This window comes from Vipera ursinii (assembly GCF_947247035.1).
Source record: "Vipera ursinii genome assembly, chromosome: 2".
In the NCBI taxonomy this organism is placed as follows: Eukaryota; Metazoa; Chordata; class Lepidosauria; order Squamata; family Viperidae; genus Vipera; species Vipera ursinii.
This window is the reverse complement of record NC_139513.1, coordinates 22,147,071-22,160,781: the sequence shown is the minus strand read 5'-3', so window position 1 is coordinate 22,160,781 and position 13,711 is coordinate 22,147,071.

Here is a 13,711-nt window from a genome sequence, read left to right as displayed (position 1 = left end):
AATCAGCCCAATATCCCTTGCCTTGCCAAAGGAACCTTTCAGAGCGCCCAGAATTAGACCTCTTAAGGAACAACCTGCCTTACAAAATAAAACCTAGTAGATATTATTATACATATTAAATACCAATTTAACATTCCATTGGGGGAAGATGAAAGAGCTAGCTCCCCAGAGAATTCACACCCTTGATGGATACATCCACAGTTGCAATCTAGGGTAGATTTTTGATTGTACAATCAATACTTTGGGGTCTTACTCTTTTTTTTATTAAAAAGTTTTGTAAAAGTTACAATATAATCCCCAAAACCAACCCACCCAAAACCACCCCCCTCTCCCTCCCCCACTTCCCAGAGCTGAGTACAGGGTTACAAATATAATAATCGTAATCTAACTAACATTAACCAACTATATAGATAACCAAGTTCATAATGTGCTTTAAGTCCCCTTTAACATAAATACAAACAAAATAAAAGTAGACATAATAATAATAAAAACATAAACAAATTAATATCCAAGTTATTAATACTAATACTAAAATAATAACACCATATAATTAAAATTAATAAAAATTCCACTATAATAAACTACTAGTAATAATAGCAATCTAAAATTTATTCATAGGCTAGATGGAACTTTTTAGTCCCATATTTATTCTGAATATAATCTATCCATCTTCTCCAGACCGAAATGTATCTTTCTTGTGAATGATCCTTCAGATAAGCAGAAATCTTAGCCATTTCTGCTTTTGGGGTCTTACTCTTGAGGTAAATGCCAGCACACCTTCCCACCCTTAAAAACCCTGCACCTTTTTGAAACGTCCCAATCCTCCCCAGGGGATTCTTGCCCTAACCACTAGGTCCCATGGCCCCCAGACATTCCAGAAGACATGACAAGGTTGGCTTGGCCTGCCGGTTAGTGCTCATCAAGGCTTATAAAGTGATAAAACTCCAGCTGATAGCTGAGAGATAAAACCACAGGAGTCAAGGTCTCTCCCTCTCTTCTCAGCCCCTCCCCTCCAGGACAATGTATCAAAGGGCCTTCAGGCTCCATTATCTTGCTAAATGGGCTGTCAAGTTATCAATTGCTCTTCTCAGGTCCTTGATGGCTCTCCTGGTGGGCTGGCTTCCTGGACTCCTCTTTTCTCTTGCCTAGGGGGGCGGCAGCCTCCCCCCCTCCCAGCTCACTTCCAAAAGGATCCATCAGCTTCCCCCAACAATGAGGCATTCACACCTCCGCTGCTTTCTGACAGGGCCTCCTCCCCAAACTTATCTGATTCTAGTTGTAAACAACCTTCATCCTTTGCTTGGCAAAAAATCAAGGTCATTTGATCCTGCGAGGAATGAGACTGCTGTACCTATTTCAGTGCATTTCATTATTTTAATTTTTAATGTGAACCGATGTCCCATCAGGGCTGAGAGAGACCGAGTTACAAAAAGTCAGATCTTGGTCAGGCGGTCTCAAGCAAGCCAGTCTCTGGGGATTAAGCCCACCCATCTGCAAGGAGACCAAGACGGGGGTGGGGTGGGTGGTGGGGTTGGCAGAAGTGTATAGATTAAAACTACTAGGTCCAAATAATATTTGCTTCTTGAATGACAAGCAAAATGTTTTCAAGAAGGAAAAAAAAAACTCTCAAGAAAGTCCAGTTGCCTTTTGGGGAAAAAAACACCTTTGGGACAACCATGACCGGGATGAATGAGAATCTCCATAGACCTTAGTGTGTGTTGTGCAAGCCCATTGGTTGTCCTTTATTTAGGGTTGTGTATAGTGTGCAAACCAGGTAACTTGGTTAATTCAGTAAATTAAGGCTGAACCAAACTGAAATGAGCAAATTGTTGCAAATATTATTGGGATCTAGTTGCAATCTACGCACCTCTGCTAAATAAAAAGTCTCTTTGCAGAAGCTTCTTGGATGAGAAGTGAAATGTTTTCAAGGGGGGGGGGGAAACCAGAAAGTCCAGTTGCTTTTTGGAAAAGCACTTTTGGGACAACTCACACTCAGCTACAAAAAAGCTACCCCCAGATGAATACCGATCAAAGAAATTGTGGAAACTTGTGTGAATGCAGCTGAGGAATATAAAGAAGGGAGTATTGTACTGTGTATTTCACCTTGAGCTGGAAGAAAGGTAGGATGTGGTTCTTAAATAAATATGAAACCCGCAAAGGAGCTCTAGGCATCTCCAGTATTATTATTCAGGTTACAAATCTATATTTGCTGCAGTATGCGGTTTTATTTACTAACCATTCCAATTGAGCAATATTCCAAAATCCGATGCCATTTATGTGTTGAGTTGTGAGCCTTCCAGAGTTGCTGGTTGGAGTGAATGGACTGTATTTTCATACATAGGAATGCCAGATGGGGCATATAAAGGACTGCTTTATAGTGGCTTGGGAAAATGCCATGTAGTTGTAATATCTGGCTGGGGAATTCTGGGACTTGAAGTCCACAAGTCTTAAACTTGAACTGTCTTCCAGTGGTTGAGGGGTTATCACAGAGAAGAAGGAAGAAGCCGCATCCCATTTTAGGGTGGGGAAGCCAAAGAGGGGAATGATGGAAAGATGTGAAAAGAAGTTGAATTAGTCACCACTTACCATGACCAATGCTATGACAGCTGCAGTGCTATGGCAGAGCAGAAAAAGCGATGCACCCTTGATGTAGCACTGGTTGCACTCCAGCATCAGCTGAATCCAACACATCTGGGGTGTGCCAATTCAAGAACGGCTGGCTTTTGCAAGAAATGAGGGGTCCTTGATGCTCTCTGAGCTTGTTCATTTTCTTGTAGACATTTCGTTACTCAAACTAGGTGACATCATCGGTGCCAGTAGGGAGTGGGGTTTGCTTTCAACATCACTGATAATGTTCTGTAGTTTGGGTAATGAAACATCTGCAAGAAAACGAGCAAGCTCAGAGAGCACCAAGGACCCCATGTTTCAACCCTGAGCTACAAATATTCTCCTTGATTCTTGCCAAGAAAGCCCAACCTATCTTCATTTCTGCTGTCTTCCCACCATTCAGTGGGCTTAATTTTTTTTTCTTTGCATATGTTTTTGTGGATAGCCTCACTTTTATTGGACAGGTTTTGGAAATAGGCAGGTTTTAGATCATTTTCCTTAATAAATAATTGAACGAGTATAATGTTTTTGACTGATTTATTTAATGGGGGTCTTCTTTACCTAGTTTGAGGACTTGTGCGGAGAGCAATTGTATTTTAGCTGGTATTTATGCAGAAATGTTGAATACTCATAAAAGGAAATCAAGACCTTCAACACAGTGGCCGGACACCCTCAAAGCTGACCCCAGCCAGAGCATAGAAAAGCTCAAAGACGTAAAGCAGGATCAGAAGAGGTGGAGAGATCTGGCCCATAATGGATAACGTCACCATCACGGAATATTCAGAAGGGATCACAAACTTTTAAGTGCCGTTGGAGTAGAGTTTCATTAGACAAAACCCAGAAAAAGGGTAAAAAGTAGAAAGGCAGAGATAAAATGGAATGTACTTTAATTCAGTCTCATTTACCCCAGTACTGTTCACAATCTCTCTCCCTGTCTTTACTTTATATCAGACATGTTAAACACAAGGCCCGGGGGCCGGATCCAGCCCGCGAAGTGGTTTCATGCGGCCCGCGAAGCCATCCTGGAAACAGTGAGGGAACGGCCCCCACTGCCTTGGCCCTGGCCCAGAGACCCTCCTCCAGCCAGAGACCCTCAGATCTGTCCCACTCCTGCCAGGGCCCCCATAGGCACCCTTGATGCGAACGATGTAGAGCTGGCCACGCCCACCCAGTAGGCCATACGCACTCTAGCCACGCCCACCCAGTAGGCCACGCCCAACCTGGTCACACCCACCCGCCCCCCTGAGGGCAACTGCAATGCTGATGTGGCCCTCAATGAAATTGAGTTTGACACCCCTGCTTTATATCCTCTTTTCTTTCTTTGTTTTAACCCCACCTCTCTTTCATGAGATCTTATCAATGCCATCCAGTCAAGATATTTTTTTTGGTCTTCCTCTTTCTTTTAATGCATTCATTTTTCCTTTGTTATCGTTATCCTGCACTCCATATATATTCTCTCAGACTAAGCCACCTCAATGTACTTCCTTCGTATGGATCCCTTTTACATTCAATCCTTGCTGAATTCTTGACCTTCTCTCTCCTTTCTGCACATCAGGCCAATGATGGCAATATGAAAATTTAGAAATGTCTTGACCTCTGTGTCTCTTTCCTAGAAATAACTAGGTAAAGGTAAAGGTTCCCCTGCACATGCATGCTAGTCGTTTCCAACTCTAAGGGCCGGTGCTCATCTCCGTTTCAAAGCCTAAGAGCCAGCGCTTGTCTGAGGATGTCTCCGTGGTCATGTGGCCGGCATGACTAGACGCCAAAGGCGCACGGAACGCTGTTACCTTCCCACCGTAGTGGTCCCTTTTTTTCTACTTGCATTTTTTTAACGTGCTTTCAAACTGCTAGGTTGGCAGAAGCTGGGATGAGTAACAGGCGCTCACTCTGTTACGCGGCACTCGGGATTCGACCCACCAAACTGCCGACCTTCTGATCGACAAGCTCAGCGTCCTAACCCACTGAGCCACCGCGTCCCTAGAAATAACTAAGGAGGGTTTAAAAAAAAAGCACCCTCCCAAGAAAATGAGCGAATTTGTCTGAACATGCCCAGTGTAGGAACAGCAATGTTTTGATGGTCAAGAGTCACACTTAACACTTTTAGCCTCTGTCCTCTTTGTCCCACTGTTGGGGAATGAGACAAAGTTGGTGAGTCTGGATTGCTCATTTTCAACACTGGTTTTGAGGAAAAGGTTGAAGCTGGGTTAAGTCTTAGTTTGAGGCTTACACTCGTTTTAACATGGCGGCTTGTCCCAAAGGTGCTTTTCGAAAAGGCAATTGGACTTGTGACTTTTTTCTTCTTGAAAACCTTTCATTTCTCACCTAAGAAGCTTCTTCTTGGATGAGAAGTGAAACATTTTCAAGGGAAAAAAAGAAAAGAAAATCCAGTTGCCTTTTAGAACTGTACCTTTGGGACAACCATGACCTGGATGATTGTCTCCGTAGACACATGGGGGGTGTTTCTTAAAATATCAGGAAAAGGCACTGCTGAATTTAGTTGTCCTATCCTTTGAAGTTTGGCAGTACAATCGGGAGGGAAAGCCAGAGGTCGAGAAAAGGAGAGGGGCACACCCACCCATTTTTTAAAAATTCAAACGGGAAACACTGCAGCAGAGTTTCTCAACATTGGCAACCCTAAGAGAGGTGGACTTCAACTCCCAGAATCCCCCAGCCAGCATACACAGCTGCACAGATGTTGAGAGACTGTGAAGTATTTTGGTCCGAGCAATACCTGAGCCTACTTTCTTTAAAAGGTGGGACTGGCATCAGAAGATTGGGATATTTGTCCAGATCTGCAGTGTCTAAAGCAGAGCTGAAGAAAGCAGGCCTTATTAGCCAAGCACTTAACACTAAACAGGGGACGCGGTGGCTCAGTGGGTTAGGACGCTGAGCTTGTGGATCAGAAGGTTGGCAGTTTGGCGGGTCGAATCCCGAGTGCCGCGTAACAGAGTGAGCGCCTGTTACTCGTCCCAGCTTCTGCCAACCTAGCAGTTCGAAAGCACGTAAAAATGAAAGTAGAAAAATAGGGACCACTACGGTGGGAAGGTAACAGTGTTCCGTGCGCCTTTGGCGTCTAGTCATGCCGGCCACACGACCACGGAGACGTCCTCGGAACAAGCGCTGGCTCTTCGGCTTTGAAATGGAGATGAGCACCGGCCCCTAGAGTCAGAAACGACTAGCATGCATGTGCGGGGGAACCTTTACCTTTACCTTTAAACACTAAGCAGGGATGTGTTCTAAATTCTAAAACACAAATCTGCTGTGATGAAGGCATATTGAATTGCTAGGTCTTGAAGAAGACCTGGCTTTTTTCCCAGGTCTTTGGTGAGTATGAAAGAAGAAAGCCTTCTTGAATTTTGTAAACTGGTTTCCTTCCCCCCCCCTTATTTATTTATTTATTTATTTATTTATTTATTTATTTATTTAATTAATTAATTAAATTTCTATACCGCCCTATTCCCGAAGGACTCAGGGCGGTTTACAGGGCAGCATAAAATACAATATAAAAGATAATATAAATTAAAATAAATTAAATTAAGCCCAACAATTAAAACAATGTTTAAAAAGCTAAAACCCCTTCAGTCCAGGCCAGATAGATCGAAAAGCCAGGTTCTTGCCATCTTTTTAAATTATTTTTGTCTCTTATTGCATTTTTAGAAAACATGTTTTTATTTATGAGTCGCCCCAAGTTGTGGGAAGTCGGGCAGCGTATAAATTTAATAAATAAATGGATAGATGAACGTTGAGTGCCAGATTGTCTTCTCTTCCCAGCATTTTACAGATGAAAATAAGACCATCCTTGTTTCAACTCCAAAGGATCGCATGCAAGATTGCTGTTCAAGTTTGTCTAGGCTTTCTATGATGCCCTATTGATGGAGGCTCAAACTCTTGAATGCTTTTGACAACAATTTGCCAAAGACCAGCACAGTAAGCATTATTTTCCCTGTAGAAACATTACAATATTTTAATTACCTGACAAATTGCGCTATGTCATGGTTTATTTAACTGCAGTTTGTTGAATAAATTACAATTGTTTGGTTTGGCACAACACACTAAAGTCTATATTATAGTCTGCAAGCCACAATAGCTAGCTTGGAACATCATGCTAGGGCATAATCTGTTTTGTTTCGCTGTGGCTTAATCATGCCAAGCAAGAATTTCAGAGTAGCTAATAAGATCATTTTGTGGATTCTTCTTAGCTCTTGACTTGTTCTGGAAGAGACAGAAGCTAAAGGTAACTTCAGAAGAAGCTTCTGCAGTCTGCTTGAAATGCCACCGTAAGGATATTAAATTCATCCACAAGAAGACAGGATTTCAGTTTTAACATGATGTACCATGCAGCCAATGTGTGATCACAATTTATCTACACCAGGGGTCTTCAACCTTGGCCCTTTTATGACTTGTGGACTTCAACTCCCAGAATTCCTCAGCCAGGCACGCTGGCTGAGGGATTCTGGGAGTTGAAGTCCACAAGTCATAAAAGGGCCAAGGTTGAAGACCCTTTAACTACCCGTTGGCTGCTGAAAAATGATCTACTGTAGTAGAAAGTCCTGTGCCTCAAGAGTTCACGCACAAATATTTGTGCACATGTTTCTGAATCCAGAGACATCAAACCTCATATAAGAGTGTGCATGTTTTAAGAGATGGAAAAGAAGTCAACAATAACTTTCTAGTAACTTGTTAACTACATTTATTAAGGTATCTCCTCAGGTCTCCAAAGTAATCATTTTAATTTCATATTAATTATATTTTCATTAAGTGAAATTAGCCAGCGTAAGGCATGGAGCTAGAAGTCGAGAGAACCAGAGTCCAGTTCCCTTTCAGTTACAAAGCCTCCTGGATTACTTTGAGCCAGTCATTCTCTTACAATTTAGCCTATCTCAGTGTGGTGGTGGTGTTTTGGGAGAGAATTGGAGGAGGAAACACTAGTATATGTCTTTTACCCTTCTCAGGAAAAGGGGGAATAGAAATCTAAGATATAAAACAAATAAATTTAGGGGAAATTATCCTTCAAAGATCCCCCCAAATACTGCATTCCTAGTAGATGTAACTACATGGAATTAAGTTCTATCAGAATCAGCTGAGCTTCTTAACACAAAAGTAAGGTAAAGGTAAAGATTCCCCCACACATGCGTGCTAGTCGTTTCCAACTCTAGGGGCCGGTGCTCATCTCTGTTTCAAAGCCTAAGAGCCAGCGCTTGTCCGAAGACGTCTCCGTGGTCATGTGGCCGGCATGACTAGACGCCAAAGGTGCACGGAACACTGTTACCTTCCCACCGTAGTGGTCCCTATTTTTCTACTTTCATTTTTACGTGCTTTCGAACTGCTAGGTTGGCAGAAGCTGGGACGAGTAACAGGCGCTCACTCTGTTATGCGGCACTCGGGATTCGACCCGCCAAACTGCCGACCTTCTGATCGACAAGCTCAGTGTCCTAACCCACTGAGCCACCGTGTCCCAAAAGTATACACCCACAATTAACCAACACAGAATTCCTGCCCTTTTATTGTGACCTGCTACTGGGAGCCAGTATTGGCTATTCAGCTTCTAATCTACACTCTCCCTTGATTGATCTCAATTGCCTTTTATTTCCATATTCTACACAATGACCCCTTAATTTAATCACCCAGGGTTGGTTACGGGTGCACTTTTACCCAGGAAATCTCTCCACCCTTCCTTCAAGGCGATACTTCTTAGATGGGTTGCTACTCCCATTAGTCCATGCGTCATCTCTGGTAGATGTATTCCATGACAGAATGCCATACCCAGGAAAGCTGCCTTTAATTCCTCTTGTCTGGCACATGACAGTTCTTTGGGCTACTATTCATCAGCTTGGCTGAGTCAAAGCAGGACTTGATAAACTGAAGTGGGCAGGGCTTTTTTTCTCATAGAACGCTCAGAACGGAGTTCCGGCACCTTTTTTGGATGGAACTTTGTAGGTTAGGCAAGTCAGGTTGTATGACGTGTGAGTTCCGGCACCTTTTTCTTTTACAAAAAAAGCACTGGAAGTGGGTGACATGTGGTAGCAGTTTTTTTCCCCATCCGCTGCCTCCTCTGCCATTCTAGACCGATTTGGGGCACCCTTCTAGCAGGAACCCCACTTAGCAATCCTGCATTCTCCCTCAGTGGGAGGAATAAAGCCCCAACCAATATGATAACCACTGCTTGGTGGAGCAGTGGGCTAATGCCTCCTTAAGTAACACCAGCTGCCTGCAATCAGTGCAGGTTCGCATCCCACCAGGCTCAAGGTTGACTCAGCCTTCCATCCTTCCGAGGTAGGTAAAATGAGGACCCAGATTGTTGGGGGCAATTAAGCTGACTTTGTAATAATGCCGCTTGGGGTGTGTGTGTGAAAGCCCTAACAAGCAGGCATATACATAGAATGAAGGCTACTGCTAAGCTTGTCAGCCGCCCTGAGTCTTCGGAGAAGGGTGAGATATAAATGGAATTAAAATAAATAAAATAAATAAATAAATAAATATTGCTAAGGATGAGAAACAAATATATAGAGAGAGGATCCAACATTGCCAGGCCTGTCCCCATCTAGAAAAACAGCTATTCCTTATTTGCAAATGAATTTCATTCCCCCCCCCCCACATGGCTTAGTTCTGTAAGAATGAGGAATAAAAACTCCGAAACAAGTTGTCTGCAACACTGACTGTATATGGTGTGCACATATCTGCGCACACAATCTAGGTAGACTACTCCAAATTAGAGGATCCAGGTAGGAGAAATGGCGAGCCCATTCACAAGACAAATATAAGACTACAATGCTGTTGCTTAAAGTAGCAAACTAGAAGGTCTTGCATAATCCCTTTTCTCTCAGGAACAAGGATGCGGTTGTTTTTTTTAAGACAGGAAGAAACATGCTAAGGTTTAGATCAAGGGTCTTCAAACTTGGCCCTTTTATGACTTGTGGACTTCAACTCCCAGAATTCCTCAGCCAGAGTGCCTGGCTGAGGAATTCTGGGAGTTGAAGTCCACAAGTCATAAAAGGGCCAAGTTTGAAGACCCCTGGTTTAGATGATTCCCACTATGACACATGATCACATTGCTTCTCAAAAATAGGCTCATGCTTCTCTAATTTAGAATGGCTTTTCTACGTTTGCACATTAGCTTGTGGGGTGGGGTGGGGGTGGAATTCAACTAGAACCTGATACAGGTGTGTGTGTATGTATACACACCCACACACACTGAGATGTTGTAGAGGCCATGCAAGCCACCCAGCATTTTGCATTCCTTGTGTATGTTTGCACACATGGAAAAGAGATCTATATGTGACATGCATGCAACCCAGCAGGGGGTGACCCGATTTCATGCCTGAAGTGGGGCAGCTGTAGGGGTAGGGGTGCAGCTCCCCTTGTTTGATCAAGGTTCAACGTAATACAAGTTGAAGGGAAGGTGACCAATTGGGCATCAACCAGTGGCGTAGCGTGGGGGGTGCAGGGGGGGGCCGGCCGCACCGGGCGCAACATCTGGGGGGGCGCGCTCGCACTCGCAGCTCTCTGCCCCTGCCTGGCTCACTCACTCTCTCTCACTGCAGTGCTGGCTGTGCGAATCCGATCTGAGCCGCCGGGTGCCGCCCACTGTGGAGGGGGGGGGGTGCCAGGCGTGCGGTGCGGTGCAGAGAGAGAGCGAGGGACTATCTGGGGGAGGGACAGTGCAGCGGCCGGGTGCTTGCCCCGGGTGCTGACAATCCACGCTACGCCACTGGCATCAACATATATAGAATCACAACCTATTTAAACAAACCACTCAAGTGCTATTTAGGCCTTTGCGGATGAAAAATATACTATAATATCTGATCAAAGGGTACCATCTAGGGCAGGGGTCCCCGAGTCCCGTTTGGACTGGGCCACGCAAACAATGGGCAAGCGTCACATGTGAAGCTCCATTTGCAGGAGTGGTGGGCATGTGCATCCACCGCTCGTGCAAACGGAGCTGCACGTGCCTGATACTCACATGGAACCATTCCCTCACCCATCCACCCACGGAGCAGCCAAGCTGAAAAGGTTGGGGATTGCTGATCTAGGGTACCTTAAGGGGTATGTTCCTGATGCTCACAAAGTTGCAACCAAGTGAGGGAGGGACCGCAAAACACATCCGTGGACCTCTCATCAGGAGCTGTTTAAGCAAATCAGAGCTTCTTTCATGGCGATTTCTAGCCGAGAGGAAGAGAGTTCAATTGCCCCCAGGACCTACACATCCAAAGTATGAATTTGAAGCAGTCAAAAGGATCGTTTCAAGGCAGAAACATGAATCACTTTTTTTTAAAAAAAAAGTTCTTTCAGTGTTTTGGATTCCTCCAAATCCTTTTGACGTGACCACTGACTTCAGCAGATGAAAAATAATAGGCAAAAACAGCACATTGGCTTGCAATGGGAGAGATTAGGCCTGTGGGTTGGGGATGGGGTGATACCCAACTTTTTTTCTCCACCCTGAACCAACCCAGTGATGTCCTCGCCGTGATGTCCCGTTGCCTGGAGGCGGTTCGCGTCTGGATGGGGAGAAACAGGCTTCGTCTCAATCCTGCCAAGACTGAGTGGCTGTGCATATTGGCATCTCGGGTTAACCAGACTATTCCATCTTTAACGATGGGGGGTGAGGTGTTACCCCCCGTTGATAGGGCTCGCAACTTGGGCGTCCTCCTGGATTCACCGCTCAATTTTGAAGATCACATAGGAGCCGTGACCATGGGGGCTTTTGCCCAGGTTTGCCTGGTGCGCCAGTTGCGACCCTACCTGGACCGAGATGCTCTACGCACAATCACTCATGCACTCGTGACCTCCCGCTTAGACTACTGCAACGCTCTCTACATGGGGCTGCCCTTGAGGACCACTCGGAGGCTTCAGCTGGTGCAGAATGTGGCTGCGCGAGTTGTGATGGGGGTTTCCCGATACTCCCATATAACACCTCTACTCCGCGAGCTGCATTGGCTTCCAGTTGCCCTCCGGGTGAGATTCAAGGTGCTGGTGATGACCTATAAAGCTCTTAATGGCTTGGGCCCGGGATATCTGAGGGAACACCTGCTGCCGGCATCAAGTTCCCTTCGTCCAGTGCGCTCTCACAGAGAGGGCCTTCTCAGGGTGCCGCCGGTTAAAGATTGCCGGCGGGTAACACCCAGGGGGAGGGCCTTCTCTGTGGGTGCACCTGCCCTCTGGAACCAGCTGCCCATGGAACCTAGGACTGTCCCCAACCTTTGTTCATTTCGCCGGGACCTGAAGACCTGGCTCTTCGAGCTCCCCGGCCCAGGCTAAGAGTTTTTAGTTTTTAATTGGGGTTTTATTCTCAGGGATTAAATTTAATTGTTTTTAATTGTTTTTAATTTTTGTATCACTGTTTTAAGTACCCTGTAAACCGCCCTGAGTCCTTCGGGAAAGGGCGGTATATAAATCCAATAAAATAAATAAATAAATAAATAAATATTCAGTGAGTATCTTGTTCTGCATCCTTTGGGAGTTTGTTTGCAATCCCCCCAAAAGAAGCCCTCTATAGAAACATCTTATTGCCGTTCCTTCTCCTTTCTTTATAGAATCCAAAAAATCTGTTGCCACAAAGAAATCCACCAATGAAAAACCATCAAAGTAGAGAAGACTAGTGTGATCTCTTGGTCTCGTGATCAATGACTCCAACCTCTAGATCAGAGGTGTCAAACTCAATTTCATTGAGGGCCGCATCAGCATTGCGGTTGCCCTCAGGGGGCCGGGTTGGTATGGCCAGGGTGGGCGTGGCCTACTGGGTGGGCGTGGCCAGCTCTACATTGTTCGCATCAAGGGTGCCTATGGGGGCCTGGGCAGGAGTGGGACAGATCTGAGGGTCTCTGGCAGAAGGAGGGTCTCTGGGCCAGGGCCAAGGCAGTAGGGGGCGTTCCCTCACTGTTTCCGGGATGGTTTCGCGGGCTGCATGAAACCACTTCGCGGGCCGGATCCGGCCCCCGGGCCTTGTGTTTGACATGTCTGCTCTAGAGGACAAATCAGGTCCTTCAGAGCAAGCCGTAAACAAAGAAAATTTGGATGGCTAAGCATGTTATTATATACAGTGCATGATATCCAATCCAGTCCACACAGGGCAAGTGCCATCGTACTCTGTGATTGTCAGATAGTTGAAGAGGAGAAAAGGAATGAGGAAGGAAAAACAACATAGTTTTCAGGTGGTTAAGGGTGGGTGGAGAGAACATCAGGAATGGTGAATCTCTCTTAGACTTTGCTTCTTGTACGTTTTGGCCAATGGGTTGCAATGGAATATTTTAGCCTTTTTCATTGCTTAGGAATCTTAAAAACAATAGCATGGTTTTATAAATACATACATAAATAAAAACTACCAGGTCCCTGGCCCCAGTTTTGTTGAACTTGCAAGCTAAAACACATCGAGAAGGATTGGTGGTGTAGATGATCAGGCTGAGCCCGAGGAATGATCAAGCCATCATAAGTCACAAGTCCCTTTGTGCACACAAGAGATCCAAGCCCAGCCCTCCTTGAATTCCTTTCTTAATTCCTGCACATTTCCTTAATGGTCACTTGGCCAGATTTTTATAGAGAGCTAAGCTTGCAATGAATCTTTAAACTCATTTGAACTGCCTGAAATCTGATCTCCCCGGTCCCTGACAAGTGGTCTTAAATAGAAGTATGTTTGTTTGTTTTTTATTTAAAATGATATCCATCCACCAACATCACCCAGATGACTTATGAAGTTGGGGTGGGACAAGGGCTGTTCCAAGCATGGAGCAAAGTGAGGCAGGAGACTTAAGTTATCATCATGAAAAAGTAGCAAATTATATATTGTTGCTATGATTAATATTATTGCCGAGGAGAGCTGTTTTGTGGGATTTTCTGCCTCTGGGCCAATCTTAGACATCTACGCGTGCCTAGGATTTCTCTTTTTGTATGTGACAAATGAAGTTTTCTGCTCCTTAGATCTCCACAGCTAGACTGGATACAATAAACCCTTCCAGTTCGAGAGTTGATGGCATCAGGAGAGCTTGAATCAAGGTCTCCAAATAATAGTAGGGACTCTCAGGATAAAAGTTCACTGTCAGAAGACCTTCAACTGAAGCAAAGCTATGATAGAAAAATCTCCTAAAAGCCTGAAAGCATTCCCATATTAGCA